The sequence below is a fragment of the Vulpes vulpes genome, chromosome 16, assembly GCF_048418805.1.
Source record: "Vulpes vulpes isolate BD-2025 chromosome 16, VulVul3, whole genome shotgun sequence".
In the NCBI taxonomy this organism is placed as follows: Eukaryota; Metazoa; Chordata; class Mammalia; order Carnivora; family Canidae; genus Vulpes; species Vulpes vulpes.
Window position 1 is genome coordinate 80523115 of NC_132795.1, and position 21790 is coordinate 80544904.

General features: G+C 36.0%; 1 protein-coding gene across 44 annotated transcripts in view; it reads right to left on the reverse strand.

Moving 5' to 3' along the window:
* The window catches only part of NRXN1 (neurexin 1), a 1110734-nt gene that overhangs the window by 516809 nt on the left and 572135 nt on the right, over positions 1-21790 (reverse strand). The window lies entirely within an intron of this gene.

The following is a 21790-nucleotide window of genomic DNA, read 5'->3' on the forward strand; positions in this document are numbered from 1 at the left end:
ATGTGGCATAAAGATAGTATTTGAGGACATGGGGGTAGATAGATTACTTAGAGGATATTAAACAAAGAGAACAACAACAACAAAACAAAGAGAACTCTAAAATCAAGAACTGAGTAACTTCAACATTTAGGAGGTAGGTAGAAAGGGATTGAGGACAATCAGGTGTGTCATGGATGGATGATGCTTCTAGAACATGGGAATGATCAAAGAGCCAAGCCGGTAAAGAATTAGATGGTAATTGAAAAATGTTGAATGGATTTGACAATTCGAAGGTTATTGGGTGCTCTTAGAAAGAGCAGTTTTGGCTGAGTTCTGCCAGGAAAGCCAGAGTGGCGTGGGTGGAATACTGAATTTTGGGTTGCATTTATCATTTAAAAATTCCACAGTGCTCGGCTGTGAAAGAAGAGCCATGAAAAAGTGTGTAAGATGGATATTAGGTCAAGAGTAAGGATTTTTGGTTTATTCGATTTTGAGATTTGTATAATCCAATAAATAATGTTGAAGATTCCAGGGGTGGCAGGGGAGTACCTTGAAAGACCGAGTCCTTGAGTAGGTAAGTCAGGACAGTAAAGACAAACCCAAAGTATAATAGGAAAAGAAGTGGAGATGTGTGAATAGGAGAGAGTTTTCTACTGGCTTCTATCTGTCTTCAAGTGTGGTTTTTATCATATAGAAAGTGCAGGGCATGGACTGGCTCACTTGTGAATTTGTGTGAGGACAATTCACAGCTAATGCTTCATAGTCATCTGTTAGCCGGAGCGGTGGAAGCATTGTTTAGTAATTAAATGATGTCATGCTCTAGAGTAAAAAGGGGACTGGTCTGAGATTTAGGATTCCAGGGGCTCTAGTTGGAGATGTACCTCTGAATCAAGATCTGATCTTGGACTAAGCATTTGAAATCTCTGAACATCAGCATTTTCTCCTGTAGAAGGACACTAAGAGAGATCATTTAGAATGGAAAAAAAAAATCTTGATGTCACTACTTGTTTTATTACAGAACCTAAAGAGAGTCTTTAAAATTATAAGTACATTACAGTCAAAATAGTTACATATATACTAATTTTGTATTTACAGACTGAACTTGTAAATCCTCTAGGTTTTCAACAGGCCCTTTATAAAAACTGTCCTCAGTGATCTGTGAGATGTTTTCAACTTCTTAACAGTTTGCCATTTAGAAATTTAAAAATAATTTTATTTCCTTAGTGTTTGATTACAAACATGCGCCTGGGGCTTAAATATAGAATTAAACACAAAAGTCTATTTGAATTTTTGCTACTATGGATGAGGAGCAAACAACGCTACTACCCACAAAATGTTCATCAAGAATTTTCTACTTCCTCCTCCTCCACTGCTTTTGTGATTTTAAGTGTGCTTTATAAATATCTATCCAATCACAACACAATCAAAGATGTGCAATGAATCTTTTCCTTCTTCTCTGACAAAAATCTTTGGTTTTAGCTAACTTAGGGTGTAGTAAAAGACATTTAATTTTAGCCATGGGGTATCTATTTTCTGTCACATGAGAAATAAATATACATAAAAGTAATAAGATCTCATAGAAAACAGTGTGGAGAAGAGCTGCCCGATTTTAATTTTCTGAAATGCAAGGGAATGCAATTAACTCCCTGGTTGTGATTAGCCTGTTGGAAGCTGGGTCCCCTCTGCAAATTATAGCACCCACAGCACCCATAATGGTGTCACATACTCAGTATTATTTATTTGTCTTCTGATTTAAGGCCCTGCAAGTGAAGTCATGGGACTTGTGGATTAATAACGAACAGAGCCAAGTTTAACTTGCAGCTCTGTCTCTGCTCTAATTACATGTCTGTCCATTGGGCTTCTTTCAAGTGGACATTTGCCAGTGCTATAGTGAAAGCACTTACCTCAGGAGCAATAGTTAAGGGGGCACCAAAACTCAGTGATCCAGACAAAAAATACTTGAAAGCAGTATTTAAAAATCAAAACTAATATTTTAAACATCAAAATTGGTTCGTGATGAATAACATGCGAAAATTTCAAATAAACACAGCACTGATAACAGTGGTATGCTGAGCTATAGTGTAGTCTGAAACAAAAGGAAAACTCAGCAATATTGATTCTGCCTTGATTTAACTGTTTGGTGTTTTGTTTATCTGAGGTGGGCTTTTTTATTGTTTTTTTTTTCCCCCAAATATTGCACTAATTACTAAATTTTTAGTGCCGCCTTAAATTTTGCATAGTGGTAAGTGCCTCGCTTGCCTCACCCTTACTCTCAGCCTTTTTTTTTTTTAAGATTCAATTTATTTATTCATGAGAGACACACAGATAGAGGCAGAGACACAGGCAGAGGGAGAAGCAGGCTCCCTGCAGGGAGCCTGATGTGGGACTTGATCCCAGGGACTCTGGGATCACGACCTGAGCCAAAGACAGACGCTCAACCACTGAGCCACCCAGGCATCCCTACTCTCAGCCCTTTAAATTTACCACCAAATAGCTGACACATAGGAAGCATTGTGCCCCTTACAGGTTTCTGCTTCCATTGTGGAAGCACAATTGCTTTGGGACCTCAACCACTATTTCTCTTTCCCACTAAGTTCTCTTCCTTCTAGTTTCTGTGAAAGGGTTATTGTGCTTGCTGTTGACAAATCCTTCTGGTGGCATTTAATACTTCAAACAACCAAAAAACCTACTACATCAATGGAGATAAAGAATACTTTTAAGGAAAATAAATTTCATACTTTTTTTGCTTAAAATTGGGCAAATAGTTAAAAGGAAGGCAGTTACAAACAGTAGTTTTCCAACAGGAGTAAGTCAGTGAATCTCTGCATAAAGCTAACAAGTGGGGGGATCCCTGGGTGGCTCAGCAGTTTGGCACCTGCCTTCGGTCCAGGGTATGATCCTGGAGTCCCGGGATCAAGTCTCACATCAGGCTCCCTGCATGGAGCCTGCTTCTCCCTCTGCCTGTGTCTCTGCCTCTCTCTCTCTCTCTCTTTCTCTCTCTCTCTCTCTCAGTCTGTGTCTCTCATGAATAAATAAATAAAATATTTAGAAAAAAAAGCTAACAAGTGTATAATAGTTCTGTCCATTTAACTCTTGGAACACAAAACAAATGAATGCCTACAATCAGAGAAAAAGAAAAAGGCTGTGTCCAACCTCAAAGAGTAAGTAAATGATTTTTGCACACTGAGATATCAGACTCACCTCTGTTATCCTTCCAATTTGTGAACCACTCTCCATTTCAGCACTTATTCAAAGGAAAAAAAATATAATTTGTGGGGATTTATGATCAGTGTATCAGTGCTCAGTGTTCCAACTCCCACAGGGTGACGAAACATGACTTCTGTTGCTTATCTTTGTGTGTATGCCATCCTAACTGTCCCTGTGGTCTCCTCTCCATAGGGAGGTACTCACTTTAATGTAGGTTGGATGGATCTAAATGTCAGCTCCAAGCAATGATACGTGGAAAGATTTTGTAGCAAGTAAGTAGAGGGTGCGGCAGGGAAACTGGGCTTACGTCAGGGTGAGGACAGCTGTGTCAATTCTACCCCGAGATTGCCAATAGCAGATTTCCTTAAGAGAAACCCACGCTTCGGTAGGGAAAGCCCTTACTTTTTATCTACTCCTCCTCCTCATTGGTTAGCAGAAGACAGATCTGGGAACCTGGTACTGACATCCTTGACTTCCTAAGCATTTTAAATTGATGAAAGGAAAAAATAATAATTGGTGAGAGGAGCCACCCAGTGCTCATCTCATTGTGTGTCCTCCTCTTTCCCTTTTTTAAATTGTCAAATAATTCTAAGGACATAGCAAATATATATTTTTAAGATTTTATTTATTTATTCATGAGAGACATGGAGAGAGAGGCAGAGACAGAGGCAGAGACAGAGGCAGAGGGAGAAGCAGGCTCCTTGTGGGGAGTCTGATATGGGACTCGATTCCGGGACTCCGGGATCACGCCCTGAGCCACTCAGACATCCCAGAACACAGCAAATATTGAGTGAATATTTCCTAGCTGTTGAATTGAAAACTTCCTTTAAAAGAAACGAAGCCTAATTGTAGAAATACAGGTGGTTTTATTTTGCCTTTATTGTCCTATATTTTTAATTATCCTACAAGTATGTCTTGTTTTTATAATCAGGCAAAAAATGTTTTAAGTTTGCCAAAAAGTTAGAACCTAAGTATCTGCATTATAGCCAAGCCTAAGTGACTGCCTTGTCTGATTCAAAGGAAAATGCCCTGCATATTTACCAAAACTTAATATAACACCATATGATTTGGGGCATGCAATTTCTTTATCCTCTCATCAAACGGAAGAATCTCTTTACTGTTATGTTACATTTTATTCTCTGTGATGAGGTCTACAACTGCAGCAAGTACAATGGACAATATTTCAAATGTTCATGCTAATAGGGTTGCATTCTTATATTTTGACTCCAAACTGATTAACCTAAATGGAAATTCTGATTTTTTCTCCTAATCATATTATAAATTTAGAATGCAACCCAGTCCTTGGTAAGGTCGACCCAAAATAAAATATTAATATATATCTCAACAGAGGCTCTGTTTACATCCAGGATTTTCTTTGTTTTTGTTTTTAAACATAATCAGAAACATCAGTTGGTCTCCATTAAAAATGTATTTAGCTAAAATTCACCTTTGTGGGTGTTGGGAGATTACTAGTGAGATTTAGAAAAGCCACACAGTGAGCAGGGGAATATTACCTAGGTACAGATATTTTTAAATTCCTTAAATCTACTATCTATCCTGCTTATGGCTTTTTACAATTGAAATAAAAATCTTGCCCAAATGAAATATAGAACTTCACTAATTTCCATTCACCAATGATGGTAGAAGCCCCCCATGGGTTATTAAGTCTGAGAGATGTGTGAACAAACATGATAATAAGCAAGTAAAGTGTATCGTAAAATATACTGCGTTCATTTATTGTGACAACTGGGGTGTAATTATACTAGGAAATGTACTGCACTTTAGTCAGTGAAAGTAATAAAATCTGAACACCAGGGGACCTTTTTCTAGTCTGTGCTATTAAACTACTTTTGAGGAGAAGGTGAACAATCTAAAAATATGGGCGGGATGTTCACTTTTATAGATTAGTGAAGTGGGGGGTTAGTCAGATTCTCTTTTAGTCTAATAAATAAAATCTCTCTGTTTTTTTTCCTTGTTACTTGCAGATATAGCACCAAAGGACATTTTACTCCATTCCTGGGTAATTATAATCCCTAAATTTGTGTGGATTATTTATGCTGGTTATCTCCCTATCTCCCTCCAATTAAGGAAATAGAAACGAAAAAGAAAAAGAAAAAGAAAAAGAAAAAGAAAAACTTCCATTGTATTGGAAGCACCTTTATGAAGCTCTAAGTAGAAAAGCAGGGAAAAAGAAATATACCAGGAAAAAGAGACAAAGAGACCCTGGAGATGATAATGGTGCAAGATGACGAGCAGGTGTAATGATTAAAGCATTAATGGGGGTCACAAAGAAAGCGAAAAGGACTGTGTAATTCTAGATTAGGAAACCCTAGGCTTCCCAGGGTGAATTGCTATTTGGAAAAGTGTAGTTAATTGAATTTTATGACACTTTCTATGAAAATTAAAATGCATATCTTTTACTACCCTAATAGTTTTATTGGTACTCTGAGATTTATGTGCAGTGATATACCACAAAGCATATGCAACAATTCACTAAAGAGCACCGGAGTGGATTACTATGGTTTCCTTTTGTACTCTGGCAGCCGACAATCAAGATCATAATTACAGGCTTGGAGCCACCTACCAACTCAATGAACAGAACCACGTGGTTCCACATAAAATAGAAGCAATTCTAACATTAAAAAGAAAATGAGTGTTAAACCAAAGGGGCCTGAAGGGACAGCCTAGGGAAAGCTGAGGGTTTATTTATTTATTTATTTATTTATTTATTTATTTATTTATTTATTTATTTATTTAATTTTATTTTTTTCTGAGCTTTGAATGGCAGTCAGAATGCAATTCTATTTGCCTCCAACTCTGTTATCTTTGCACTGCACCCACAGACTCCTCTTATTTCTGTATACATAGATCCTAGCAGAGTATTTAATGCTATAGAAGGTACTTGATAGATGTGCTTAGATCTGTGAAAATTTTATCCACAGACTCACCATTACTCATATTATTCCCTTGTGTGAAGTGCTCTCCCTGCTTCTCTCTGTCCAGTTAGGGTCCAGTTCACTCCCATCATTTCCACATAGCCAGACCACTGCTGTGCTTATCTTCTCTTTCAAATTCACAGACAACAACTATTTTCATCACACAATGAGCACTGAAATTACTAGCTATCTTATTAGCAATGCATTTTATTCATTCTATAAATATTTATTGAACACATACAAAGTATTGAGCACTGTTGTAAGCACTTGTGATAGGTCACAGAACAAAGCAGACAAAACTCTGCTGCCCTGGGCCTTGGGAATCATTCTCCCAACTAGAATGAAAACTCTTTTGGGGACAGGGACCCAATCATTTCATTTTCCCTATTTCTCACAGTGCTTTATACATAGCAAATGCACAATTAATAACAGTCTTAGGTTTGGATAATTTGCTATGTAAATATGTTCCTAATCCATAGGCACAAAGTCTGTTTTTGCACAAGTGACTCTTGGAAGGTGGAATAATGATTTCTTCCCTCCTTTCTTCCTTCTTTTTTTTTTTTTTTAAGATTTATGTATTTATTTGAGACAGAGAAAGAGAGAATGAGGGCAGGGAAGGAACAAACGGTGAGGGAGAGAGAAACCCAAGCAGATCCATGCTAAGCGCTGAGCCAAATGCAGGGCTCCATCTCACCACACTGAGATCATAACCAGAGCCAAAACCAAGTCAGACACTTAACTGACTGCACCACCAAGATGCCTCTGGAATGATGTTTCATACCGCTTCTCATTTCCTACTAGCAGTGTTCTATGCCAGAAGCAGAGGTATTAAAGCCTCCTACACAGTATCAGCCAGAGCAACAGGATTCACTAAAATTAAATCATAAAAAATAAAAAGAATAAAATAAAATTAAATCATAGTAGCTTTTAGCAAAAGGAAATTATTTGTTAGGGAATGTAGAAATTATAAGTGGAGGAGTCAATCTCATGAAAGGTTAGTCTCAATGTCAAAGATGGTTGTTTTTCCTCCTGACACACTTTAGACTACAAACCTGCTAACTTGTGAATTTTTCGTCAACAACATCTCAAATCTGTACTATCCTTATTTTTTTTAAAGATTTTATTTATTTGTTTGGGACAGGGAGAGAGCGAGTGAGCGCACAAATGTGTTGAAGGGCAGAAGGAGAAACAGACTCCCTGCTGAGCAAGGACCCTCCCCGCCCCCCCCACCCCAATGAGGGGCTCCATCCCAGGACTTTGAGATCATGATCTGATCCAAGGTAGACACCTAACTGACTGAGCCATCCAGGAGCCTCTGCACTACCTTTAAATAGAGAAAACATGTATTTTCCCATGTTATTTAGAATGTTCTCTATTCTACTTCATAAAAAATACTACTTTTAAAGTCTGACCATTCACTAAGGTATACAAAGCTTTTCTCTTGCTCTTTTTTTCTTTAAAAGGTTTTCTCTTTGAAGCTGCAGCCTTTATAAAGTTTTATAGATGTGTTGGTCACATGTATTACTATGTATCAGTATAGGATATAGGCCTGCTGGACAGTGACTTAAAAGGAAAATAGGACTAAACTTGCTCTGTATCAGTTCTTCTTCAACTTTATAATTGTTATATTGAGGACATATGTGTATATTCATTTATCTTGTGTGTGTTCTAAAATATTTGAAATGGAAGTAAAGAATGAATAGAAATCCTCTCAATCTATTTTATTTAATATTAGGAGATTGCATGATGCAATCTCTGGATGGCAGACTATGGAGTTTTAAGCAAGACAAACCTGAATTCTTAATTTAATTGACATGTGAACATGGGCATACTTCTTCACCTTAGATATAGCTTTTGTGAAATAGATGTCAGTATCCTTATTATGCAAGGATGATATAAAGAGGAAAAGGAAAATTAATATGAAAATTCAGCACACAGTAGATGCTCAATTAGTGGTTGCAACCCAGATCATATTAACAATTATGCACCCCTAATAATATTACTGTTTTTTAATCACCAAAAAGTATTTATTTAAATATCAATAATCATCACAATTAGCATTTAGCTAAGTGAGGGCACAGGCACGATCCCTACACTAGTAAAATTTTCAACTTAAAACAAATTTAATATAAGTCGATATTTGAAAGGTGCTATTAATAAACAGCAATACAAACATGAAAGAAACAAATAGCTGAAGTCTTTGCCTTGTGTTTCAGGATTAATTCAAAGTTTCCTTTCTCAAAAGAGAGACAGCCCATTAATCAGATTTCTTTTCCAAGTTCTTCCTCTTTATAGGACTTGGCAGGAAAGGTCTTTGGCTAATATATAGCTTAAGATTAGTGTAGTGAGACTGAGCTGTGGGCTGTGTTTCAGAAAAAATAGGTCTAGGGTTGAGGAAGAAGACGGTAAAGAATATAGTAACAATGGATCACAGACCCTTGGAGCTCTAGGGACCTTGAAGACGAGGCAAACTAGACTTTTCATTTTATAATGAGGAAACTGAGGCTTACAAACCTCGTGACTTGCTCAAGGTCACATCCTGGGATCCCAGCTGAAGAACTGTCACATACTGATCATTCTATGTAAGTAAACAAACCAATATGAAGATATTACTAAATATGATGTATGTATCCATGAAAAGGGAAACTGTATCTGGGGAATTCCTTGTAAGCTGAGATCACATTTATTTAGCAGGTGGTAAGGGATAGGTAGCAATGTGGAATGTTTTGGGAAATGAAAAAGGAAGAATACATTATCTTCTATAAATGGTATTTTTTTGAAGGGCATTTTTGATAGTGGTTCAGTTGCAGGTAAGAATAATACTTTATTTCCCAATCTATACCAATTATTCCAAAGAACCTCTCAGGATAAGCACAGAGCGATGTGCACTTGGGTTTAGTCATTTTCCTCATACTGCAGGGGAAATTTTGCCTTGAACTAGATTTTCACAGCATGAATAGTGTGAATGGGAACTTTTCAAACATTCTTAAGATTGCCAGCCAACTGAGGAGGCTGATAATCAAAATGAAAATTTGTGTTATTTCTTTTAAACTGCTATGTAAGAAACATTCAAGATTGTGTTGAAACTGTTTCATAAATCTAGTTATGATGTTTTACTTACAAAAACTCCTAGGCAGAACTTCCTTTATTTCATTAAATAAGGTTTTACATTATCTGGAAAGCACTATACTAAGAAGATGACCTTAAAGATCACCTAGTCTAATAGTTCTCAAACCCAGGTGTGTATCAGAATCACCTAGAGGCTCTTAAAATGCATACTTCTGGAACCCACTGCATACTTTCTAATTCAGGAGGTCTTGAATATGAGAATGGGCATTTCTTACAAATTCATAGGTTATGTGGACACTGCTGGTCCAAGAAGGACAATTTGGGAACCACTGACAGTCTAGCCCCTTCATTTTTACTACCTCCATTTTGATTAAGGTAGACAGAATCTAGTATTCTTGGAAATTAATTTTTAAACTTTTTTCTCAAGGCTTCTAACAACCAAGCAAGTTTTATTTCCGTTGCTGTCAATGTAGACTTGACCGACCTATTATGCTTTAGGTAGATTGGGAGGTAGAGAATACTCACTCTCCTATTAAATTTATTTTAGGCAAATTCACCTAAAATACTGAACCAGAACAATTAAGCCAACTAAGTCTCTTGCAAGTGGTATAGTTGTACATACAAGTGCTATCTTCATCATTTTTAATATAGAAGAGGAAAAAAACAATGAGAATATTCTGAATTCCATCTATGTAACACCAAGTGGGCATTTGGCTCTTCTGGAACTGGCACAAAGGCAACATTTAGAGAATTCTTCAAGGACATTGGTGGGCTAAATCAGAGCACAGTAACGATACGTTATCGTAAGAGAAATAGTATTATTTTCCCCAAGAGAACTTATGCTATTGCTAGAAAAATACCCCACTATTGCAAAAACTTATTAAAGCTTATAACAAAGATCAAATAAGCAGTGTAGCATTTCATAATGATGTGATTATTCCTGTAGGTGTCAGCTAATTGAGAAAAAAGTAAATTGAAGAAAAAATAGTCACCTTGAAAAAAACTGAAGTCCCAGAATTTGTTAAATTTAATGTAATATACCAAGTAGACTTAAGCAAAATTTGAAGAAAATAGAATGTCATGTTTCTAAATCTCTCTCCCATGGTATGTGGGCATGCACAGGCACATACACTCACCCACATTCCCCCTGACAAATACACAGATTTTTACTCAATGCATTCTTTCTAGCTACATAAAACTCTAATTCCACATGGGTCTTTACCATCAGGAATAAAGATAATGAAAAATACATTTACAGTAATGTGATAAAACATAATACTTTACCCTGCCAGGTGTTATGTAATGTGTGTGCATATATACGGTAGAGATGGGCACACACATCAGTTAATTTGTAAATTATGGACTCTGGGTGATTACGATGTGCCAGCATAGGTTCATCAGTTGTAGCAAATGCACCACCCTGGTAAGTGATGTTGATGGGGGAGGTGATGTATGTGTGGGAACAGGAGGCCTATGGGAAATCTCTGTATCTTCCTCTTAATATTTTGTAAACCTAAATATGGTCTAAAAAAGTAGTCTTTAAAAAAAAAGAAACAGACAACCAATGGAAGTTTCAAGACACTAGTCTTCAAATATTACTCAACATTTAATATGTGCTAGGCCTGTAAGAAACAATACCAAACACAGAAGAATAGGATGTAAAATATAGCCAGGGAATAAAAGTAAACACATATTTAAAAATAACAAAACCTACTCTGTTAGTAAACATTTGGAGACTCAGAAACAGAAGAAATCACTTACTAACTAGAGACTGTCTTACTCTGGATGAGCTTGATTTGAGCTGGCTCATCTCCATGGATGAAATTTTCCTGAGCAGAGTGGAAATTAGGAGAAAAATCCAGATGAAGGGGTCAGTCATGAAGGCAAAGAGAGCATTCCCTGACTACACCGGTGTGTCTCTGTACGTATCCGGATCACAGAGCGAATGGCCAGGCATATGCGCAATAAAGCACATTGTACAGTTGTGTTCGTTGAGCAAGATGTGGAGAACCTTAAATGATCAATAAAGGAGTGCAGGAATGCCAAGGCAACAGATGTCAACAAAACCTACTGACAACACCAGAAAAGGAAATATTGGGGCTAGGGAGATTGAAATTTCCAGGTGACCTTAAAACCACAAATGATAGCTCAGATCGAAGACCTACTCCATTTGGTTTTATAGCAATATAGTTTGCAGAGACAAAGTGAAAAACAAAATCATTCTCCTCATAAAGCTTGTAGGCACCAGACTCCAGAAGACAAGGTTGCATTCATGACTCACACACAGCAGACTCTCATTCTGCACTCCATAGACTGATTGGATTTTTAGAACCTTAGCTTTTTATCTTTTACACTTCAACAACACTGAAAGTTGCTTCCACGTTTTGATTTAGAAAATTATTGTCACTATCAATAAAAAGAATGTGCCCGGCACACCAAAATCCAGTTTAATTACTTTTGTGATGTCTCCTGTGGCTGAGAGGAAATGGTATTTCTCTGACACTTTTCTGTTTTTAATTTAGTAAAATGGAGCACTTGTCCTGAATAGGACCTAGGAGAGTGGACTCATGATTGATGTCATGGAAGATGAACCCCACCGTTTTAGCAGCACTGTCTTACTCTGAGAGTATGATGGTTGCACAAATCTAGATCCTTGATTCTAGATTCCTCCTAGTAGGCATTTGAGGTGACCATCAAGGATTTGACCCAGAAACATGGTTGGGGTTTTAATGCATCATGTCATGACCTAAAGAAGTTTTGCAAACCTATCCTGAGGTCTGCTTTAACCCAGTACCATTCCCAATGTCAGTATTGCCCCGAGCTGCTGGAATCCAGATGAGGCCTTGAAAGCTATCCAACAGGAGAAGCCAAATATCAAAATACACACTGTGCCATTCGACTGAAGAAACCAAGTAAAATGTATTCTTTATTTTCCGCTACATATTCCATCTGTTTCTCTCCCTAAAGGGTCATATGTTATATATTTATAAGAAGTGTTCACACCTACGCGAACACAGTTTCCTCTGTCCCCGTCAAATGCAGCCTCCTTCTTGCTCGCGACCCATTTTTTTTTTAACATCCTTCTGTATCAGCTCATCCTTTTATGAAACTTGTTTCATTCTGAAATCATTTCAAGTTAAGAAACGCCTTTGTACCTTCCTATCTCACCAAATCCTGGGGAGATTAAGCCTCAGGCTCTACAGGCCATTTTCTGAGAGATGTGAATTTAGATCATTAGGGTCATTAAAATCATACACTCCATAATACCCAGAGCTAACAGATCATCCTTGTACTTTATGCTGCTGTAGAACGCTACCAGAGAAGGCACAATGTATAACAGCTCTGAGCTGCAAAGGAGACCATAATTCCTCCCCATAAAAGAATCCTACACTTTTTAATTGCTATAGTAAATCTCATTAAAGACACAGAATGCTTTGTTCAGGGAAGGAAAAAGGATCACTGGTAAAGGTGCATTTTCTTCACAGTAATATTTTTTTCTTTATGACTAGAACTACTTCTAAATGCAAGCATAACGTTATTTTTATCATGACCTTTTTCTGGACTCCACACATTTCCCCTGAGCTTTCTTTCCCTTCTCTACAAATATAGGGGGCCCTTGGTCTTTACTATTAATCTCATAGTGACTTTTCATGATCTGGGCTTTGTGCCTTCTCTTGTGTTTCACCCATGTGTCTTCTAAAAACCTTCAAAGAGTATACTGCTAATCTCTGACTTCATTTTTTGTTGTTCTTTCTTCCTCAACAACTATATAAAGAGAAAACTGAGATAAAATCAACACAATGAAACACTCAGTGCACATTCACTGGTCAGCACAAGTCTGAATCTTACCTGCCCATTCCCCATAATATACATTGTGAATCTGAGTCAAGCAGAAGAATCTTGGTAAATATTTCACCTGATTTCATTATCAAATATTAAATTATTATTATTATTATTATTATTATTATTATTATTATTATTATAGGATTTTATTTATTTATTCATGCGAAACATAAAGAGAGAAAGAGACAGAGGACAGAGGCATAGAGAGAGAGAGGGAGAAGCAGGCTCTCTGTGAGGAGTCCGATGTAGGACTCTATCCCGGGACTATGGGATCACACTCTGAGCTGAAGGCAGATGCTCAACTGCTGAGCCACCCAGGTGTCCCTAAGTTTTTATTTTTGAGAAACTCGGGCTGTCAGAGAAAAATCACAGACAATTCCCATCTCTTTTTCATAATCAATAACTTTTTATACAGACCTGGAAGTTAATGACAATATGCGCCTTAGCTACAAATTTCTAACTCATCTTTAGAAGTGACAACTGAGCAGTTGAGGGGAGGAGCATGTTTCATGCAACATAGTGCTTAAAGTTATTTTTTTTAAGATTTATTTATTTATTTATTCATGAAAGACACACACACAGAGAGGCAGAGACACAGGCAGAGAGAGAAACAGGATCCATGCAGGGAGCCCGATGTGGGACTTTATCTCAGGACTTGAGGATCATGCCCTGGGCCAAAGGCAGATGCTCAACCACTGAGCCACGCAGGCATCCCCATGCTTAAAATTAAATATAAGAATCAAGAGAGAGATGAGAATAAAAAAATAATCTGCAATGTTAACTGTTAGCCGTTACTAACTTCTATGTATCTGGGGAATTTCAACTATATCTATACTGAATCTATTCCTTCTTGAAAGGAATCGTGGTACAAAAGAATATGTGCTTGAAGTTAGACCTACATTCATATCTTTTTGTGTAAATTATTAGCCATGTTAGCCCAAAGAAATTATTTAACTGAACATGTCTCAAAATCCTCACTTGTAAATTGAAAGATTTTTTGAACTCTGAAAATGTAGGGTTTATAAAATATAAACCATATGCATGTAGTATCTGCTAATTATATCATTAGCATTAAAATATGTTGGTGTGATCTACATTAAACATTAAAATATTTTGTAATCCTTCGTATGCACTAGTTAGTTATATCCACAGTAACAAAGTATATAAATAACTGCCAATCTAACCACTTCCTTCCACATTCAATCACAAATATATTCTTGTAAAATATCTATTTCACAAAATCTAAACTACTTTTGATCTTATACACTTTCTTTAGAAATATATCCATGATAATCTCTTCAACAAATGGTGTTGGGAAAACTGGAAAGCAATATGCAAAAGAAAGAGCTGAACCATTTTTCTTACACTATACACAAAAATAAATTCAAAATGGATGAAAGACCTAAATGTGAGATAGGAAATCATCAAAATCCTAGAGAACACAGGCAGTAACCTTTGACATCGGCCATAGCACCTTCTTACTAGATATGCCTCCTGAGGCAAAGGAAACAAAAGCAAAAATAATCTATTGGGACTTCATCAAGTAAAAAGCTTCTACACAATGAAGGAAACAAAACTACAAGGTAACCTATGGAATGGGAGAAGATATTTTCAAATTACATATCTAATAAAGGGTTAGTATCCAAAATATATAAAAAGAACGTATCAAACTCAACCCCTTAAAAATGGACAGAAGACAAGAATAGACATTTTTCCAAAGAAACACCCAAATAGCTAACAGATACATGAAAAGAAGTGCAACATCACTCATCATCAGGGAAATACAAATCAAAACCATGATGAGATATCAGCTCACACCTGTCAGAATGGCTAAAATCAACAACACACACACACACACACAAAACAGGTGCTGGCAAGGATGTGGAGGAGAAAGAATCCTCTCACACTGTTGGTGGGAATGCAAACTGGTGCAGCCACTCTGGAAAACAGTATGGAGGTTCCTCAAAAAAAGTTAAACATAGAACTACTGTATGATAGAGCAATTGCACTACTAGGTATCTACCCAAAGGGTACAAAAATACTAATTCAAAGGGACACATGCACTCTGAAGTTTATAGCATGATCAACAACAGCCAAATTATGGAAAGAGTCCAAATGTCCAATCATATATATATATATGATATATGTATATGTATTGGACATATACATTTGGACATATATATATATATATATATATATATATGATGAAATGTTACTTAGCCATAAAAAGAGTGAAATCTTGCCATTTGCAGTGATGTGGATGGAGCTAGAGAGTATTATGCTAACTGAAATCAGTCAGAGAAAGACAAATACCATTTGATTTCACTTATGTGTGGAATTTAAGAGACAAAATGAATATGAGGAGGGGAGAAAGAGAGCAAACCAAGTAATAGACTCTTAATGGAGAACAAACTAAGGATTACTGAAGGGGAGTTGGATGGGGGAGATCAGTTAAATGGGTGATGAGGATTAAGGAGGGCTCTTGTGATGAGCACTGGGTATTGTATGTAAGTGATGAATCACTAAATTCTACATCTGAAACTAATATTACAATATATGTTAACTAACTGGAATTTAAATAAAAACTTGGAGAAAAAAATAGAGAAAATAAAGACATACCCATGATAATCTGATTCTATAAAGTTGGAGAACTATTTAACATTTACTCCCTTCCCATGTCTTCTTGATTAATAAATGTACGCTATATTATTTATCATGGATATTTATTTGGTATTAAACAGGATTCTGATAATTCACCATGATTAATCTTCATTTTGTTCACAAGGGCTTTCATTGCATCAGTTCTGGTGAGGTAAAAGCCATCTTAAAAAGTAAATCTAAAGGCCCCAAGTTTCAAAAACTCATACCTTAGATCCAGATGGTCCCTCTACCCTAACCTGACCCCTACACCTGCTGGGTTGTCATAGCTGGAAAGCAGAGTGAGAAACCTGAGCACAATATACTCACAGAGAAAAAAATTATTCGGAAGCAGACTCAGGTCATAGAACTCTTTGAAATACCATCTAGTGAGAACTGAAACCATTGTAATCCCTAAATGATGGTGAACCAAGGTGACTGGCAGAAACTTCTCTTAATAAAGCCCTAGTCTAGTTGGGCTCGGGTGGGATACGACAGCATTACCCCAGTAATGCAGGTATCAAAGGCCACCTCTATATTTATATAAGCCCTGCGATGATGAGCAATAACATAAGAGCCAAATGAAGGTCCACACAGTTAGAATATTAAGTGAGCCAGAAAAATTAGAGAGAACTTGCGGGGGAGGGAGGATTCAACTGGGCCTTCCTTCTTGACTTCTGGGGTCAAACTGGCACCATTTACAGAATAAAAAGCCATTCAGAGTCATGGATCATTTACCTAATGAACAGTACTAGGGGACTAATCGGGATAACTCAAATACAGCAGTGGTCTACATCATTTAGTGGTCTACACCATTTGAATTTTCTTACATAGATAAAGCTTAAAATTGTCATTTAACTGTTTAATTGCAATATGAAAAGATCTATGCTTCCCTTTATGAATTTACTTTTATGATATCTATTACTAACAGAAACAGAGATAAATTTATATTAAATAGAAGATAATACTCCTATTACAAAGTACACTTCTCTATCATATATGATGTTTTCCTTTCTGTCTTTATTGCATTTTCTGATCAGTATGAACAATATTTAAAATCTTTATGGTTTAACCGAAGATAGATCTGACCCTGTTTCCCCATAGATAATTTTTCTACGGCATTATCTGTAAATACTGCTTTTGAATTGCTTTAAACAACTTAGAGACTGCCATTTAGAAATGCTTGAATGATTCAAGGTTAATAAGATTCATCATACTCACAGTGAGGATCTGGTTGTGGACATAGTTAATTGCTAAATTTTATTCATCCCTAAATGGTACTGGCAACAAATCAGCTCACAGCTTAATACTACTGGCAGCTCTAAATGGGACAGAAATAATGTGACTTTGATCCAGTTATTTTTATATGCGTTATGATTCATTTCCAGTAGTTCTGATACTGATGCTCAAATACTGGATATTGGATTCTCTTGTCAAACAACAAAAAAGGTGAGAAACAAAGCTGAAGATATTTTTAAATGTCATGGTAACAAGTCACAGTCAAATCTTGTTTCAGTGAACATTTCTAATTCTCATACAAAAGATACAATAAATTCCTATGAGAAAGACTTTCTTCTGGCAGATTTAGAATTCTGAAAATAGTCTTTTAATGGCAGGGACCATACCCTTCTAGCACCAAAATAACAGCACTATGATGTATTATTCCCTTATGGTAACAGACACCATTGAAGCTGAACTATAATCCGCCACACAACAGTTCTGTACTAATGTAATGTGACAATGTTATTATGTTCACTTTTTTCCATGTGATCATAGCCATATTCATCTTCTGCACCCTGACATTAAATTAGCTAATGGTATTCTGTACCATAGGGTGAAAGCAGAAAAGGGTTTATTGTATAGCACAATGGTTTGATGATGGGAAATGTGTGTGTGTGCATGTGTGTGCAAGTGTGTATGTGCAAGTATGAATAGGTGATATGTTGATTTTTATATAGTGAATGTGTAAACTCTTAGCACAGAACTGGCATATAGCAAGCATGAGGTAATGGTTACATCCAAGAAAAAGTTCACAAAAAGCTACAATATATGGTATGTTAAAAAATCTTTTACTCCAAGATTTCAGAAGAGGGGAAAGATAAGGCCCAGCTCCCAGGGCTAGAGAAGTTTCCATGGGATGAAACAGTTAAGTAGAGATTGAGAATGAAATTACATTTCTTCAAACAGATATAGTGAAAGGAATTTATCCCAGGTGGAATGAGAGCATTCCTCAGGAGGATAAATTAGCATAAGCAATGGTAAGGAAATTGGGAAAGTATAATGTTGTTCAGAAACCCATAAGTAAGTTAATTGGCAGTAACATGCCATATGGACAAGGTTCTGCAACAGATAAGGATGAAAATGAAAGCTAGGGTCAGACTACAGAGGTTCATGAACTCCAAATTGATGAATTTGGAGAGTATTGTTAACTGCTGAGAATGTACTAGAAACTCTTATGCAAGATTCATGCATCTTACTTACTAAATCCAGCATGGATTTAGTAAGTTACTATTATTACCAATTATATGCATCATGATGTGCAAAACACTGGGATTATGAAAGAAAAACACATTACCTAGGAGAAGCATATAGCCGTAGTCTTACAGGGAGATAAGACCAAACCTAAATAATGATGGATGATAACATAGCATCAACAAAGTTCTGTAAGAGTCAATGGAGGAGGAATATTACCTCTGTTTAAGAGAATCAGGAAGAGCTGGTGATATTTAAACTAGGAAGAATAGGAAGAAAGAACACAACTGGTGAGGAGGCATAGGATGGATTGGAGGAGAAGGGGATAAGAAATGGGAAACTTAACCAAAAATGACTACAATAAGCCAAAAAATAATACGCAGGACCTAAAATATATTATTGGTACAGAAGAATCCAGTAGAGTCCACTACCCTACTCTACCCTATACATATACACACAGCAGTTGCTTTTCTCAATGAGCAGGGCATTTACATGGCAATTTTCTAGGGAAATAAGGGTTTCACAAACACTTTTCTTTAAAGGTAGCCTTTGGCATCATTTTGCATAAGTGCTTCTTTTTTGAAAGATTTCTTTAAGTTCATTAATTAGTATGATTTACCCAAGATTATACTTACAAGCTAAAAAAGTATTCCCATCTTCCCATTGTTAATTATATCTCCAGGCTAACATAAATAAATTTTTCTAGTTACTCTAACCCACTCTGTGAAATTTATCAGAGAGATGATATTCAGAAGGTCTATTTGGGAGAGAATGTGTCTTATTTGCAATAGTGTGTGTTCTTTCTCCTTTTAAAAAGTTTTATTTCTATTTTCCTGTGTGTCTTTGTTGGCTTGTTTTGTTTTCTATGCAGTTGAAGACTGCTGTCACAGAATTTATAGATAAATACCTAAGCTACAGATGGAAATTTCATTAAGGAGAGAACTGTCCTAATGGCCTTATTTAAAAAAAAAAAAAAAGGCAAGCTCTATACAGAAAAGGAGTTTGTTAAAATCCCAGGAATCACATTAATTCTGTTTGTGCAATTCAGAAAAATTGAGACATGCATAAATAATGTTTATCTGATGAATTTAACAACTGAAGAAAATATGGCAATAAGCATGTCTTCAAGGTATTGAAAAAAAAAGAAAAAGAGAAAGAAAGACAAAAGGCCCAACATGGAGTCAATTATTCTAAGCCCCATATCCCCATATCAAGACTTAATTTATTTAATTACAGTTTCTGCTCTCCCATAAAACAATCAGGAATCTCCCAATCAGCAATAGTTAGGTAACCTGCCTCACAGACCCCTGACATTTCCTAAAGGAAAGTAACTTTTCAATAACCAACCTGCCTTTTTTTTTTTTTTGGCCAGTATAGCTTTCTTGTCCCTCTCCCTTCCGCCTATAAATCTTTCATTTTGTACAGTTCTTTGGAGCTCCTTTCTATCTACTAGATTGGATGCTGTTCCATTTAAATCAATTTTTGCTCAAATAAACTCTTAAAATGTTTAATATGCTTCAGTTTACCTGTTAACAAAGGTTACAGTTACTATTGTACTTTCTATAAATTAAAGTTGATATGAAAATAAGATTAGCTTTTAAATATTGATTTTTACCTACATATCCTCACCTCCAAAACTCCATGCACAAACCAGGAAACCATTTCACATTTCCAGAAAACCCATTAAGAGGTAATGATTTAATCAAAATGTATGTATTCTGAGAGCCCTCCAAAGTAATTTTAATGCTGATTTGTGCAAGAGGCATATCAGGAGACACCTTTATTGAATGACATTTACCTTATTTACAGGAAAATAACAAATAGCCTTATCATTATCATCACCACTACTATCACCCAAGAGCAGCATTCAAATAATTTTCTGTAAAAATGATGTGGAGACGGCATGATACTTAGGGTAGGATCTTGATGTTCCGTTAGGAAATGTCTAGCAAATACACACAGAAAATTATATTCTTCAAACATAACTGGTTTATGAGAATATACAATCTGACACAACCAAATGGCAACTATTTTATAAAACATGGAAACCAGTTTAAGCAAAGTTTCAGAGAAAGATTTTGAGCCAAATGGAAAACATTTTCATGCAATGAAAGCTCTCTCAGCTACCACATGTAGTCATACATCTGTCAGGAACATATTCAGGATTAGAAATTTACCATAATAAAATCATAACAAATTATCAGTCTTCAGGTTGTCCTTGAAAATAAATTTATGCCATTTTCTATGGGGCAGGGACAAAGGCAGGAAGTTACATTTCATATATGTACATATGTATACATGTACATATTTCAAAAGCATATATAAGGTTTTTTATTTGCTTTGCTTTAGGTGCATGTAAGTACGTAAAGTATTTATTGAGCCTTCATTTAAGGTTATTTATAGAACCCCAACTGGGGCTATTTTTTTGTACAAATGTATGATGGTTTGAATACATGTTCATGCTTCAAGTCATTGATAGGACTTGAAGACAAGATATTTCCCTTTCTATTGTTGTGTGATCTTTACAGGTCTCTTCCAAGTACTGTTTTACTTTGTAATAATTGTTTGTTATTCCTGTATTCAATGTTTTGAAGAGAAATTCTGAAGATAGCTGGTGAGTTGAATCATATTGTTGAACTCAGTTCAATGGGATATTTTAGTTTGGCCTCACCTTCAATCAACATTGTCATACACATATGTATTGGTGTAAATAGAATCTCAAATAGACAAAGGTCAAAGGGAACAAATTCTAGTCTTCCTTTACATCCATACTCAAGCCCAGTCTTTGTCCCAAAGCCCCAAACTTCAATCATTGCGTCCTCCATCCTAGAGCTTTTTCTTAAATGTTGTCCCATTTATAATATAAATTATGCACTCTGTTTCACAAGCAAGAAGCTTTGTCAGAAAAAAAAAATTCTCAATTTGTTGTTTTGAAGAAAATGCTTTTAGTATTTTGATGAGGGGCCGTAAAGCATGATCTATCTGAAAGTTAAGTAATAGGACTTTATCCCATATACTAGTTAATTCAGTCTTAAAATTCTCACCGTGACCATACAGATCAGGTACTAGCAGATACTCCATTCACATTATGTATGTGAATGCTCTGTTTCTGAGCCATGCTTACATTGTGAGACAAAAGGAAAAAAAAAATCACAACTGGCTAGAATATATGAGGGGGTACTTGAAAAACAAAGTTTAAACATACTGTGTTTTAAAGCAAAAGGCAGATAGGGTTTAAAAAGATATAGAAAGAGAAGCATAATGAAACATGTCACCTTTCACGAAAATTACAGCCCTCAACATATAATCTTCTGGAATTAAATATTAATATAAAGCAATAAGGAATCTCTTTTGGAAACTAGGGGAGAATTGTCATCTGTAGGAAATGAACAAATATTTTCAACAAGGTGACCATTAGCAATTAAAAAAATTATAGTAAACAGTGACAAACCAAAGGCTCCCCCATCATCACAGCATTTAGCTAATGGCATCCTTGATAAATACTTTAGTATTTCAAAAATGCTCTTTCTGTAGAAACAACTGCTTCTCCTTATTATGACAGCTTAACTTACAGATGATATAAAGACTCCCAGTTTCATATTCTGGGCATCACACAGTAACTAGAAGCAATGATGACTATCTGAGTT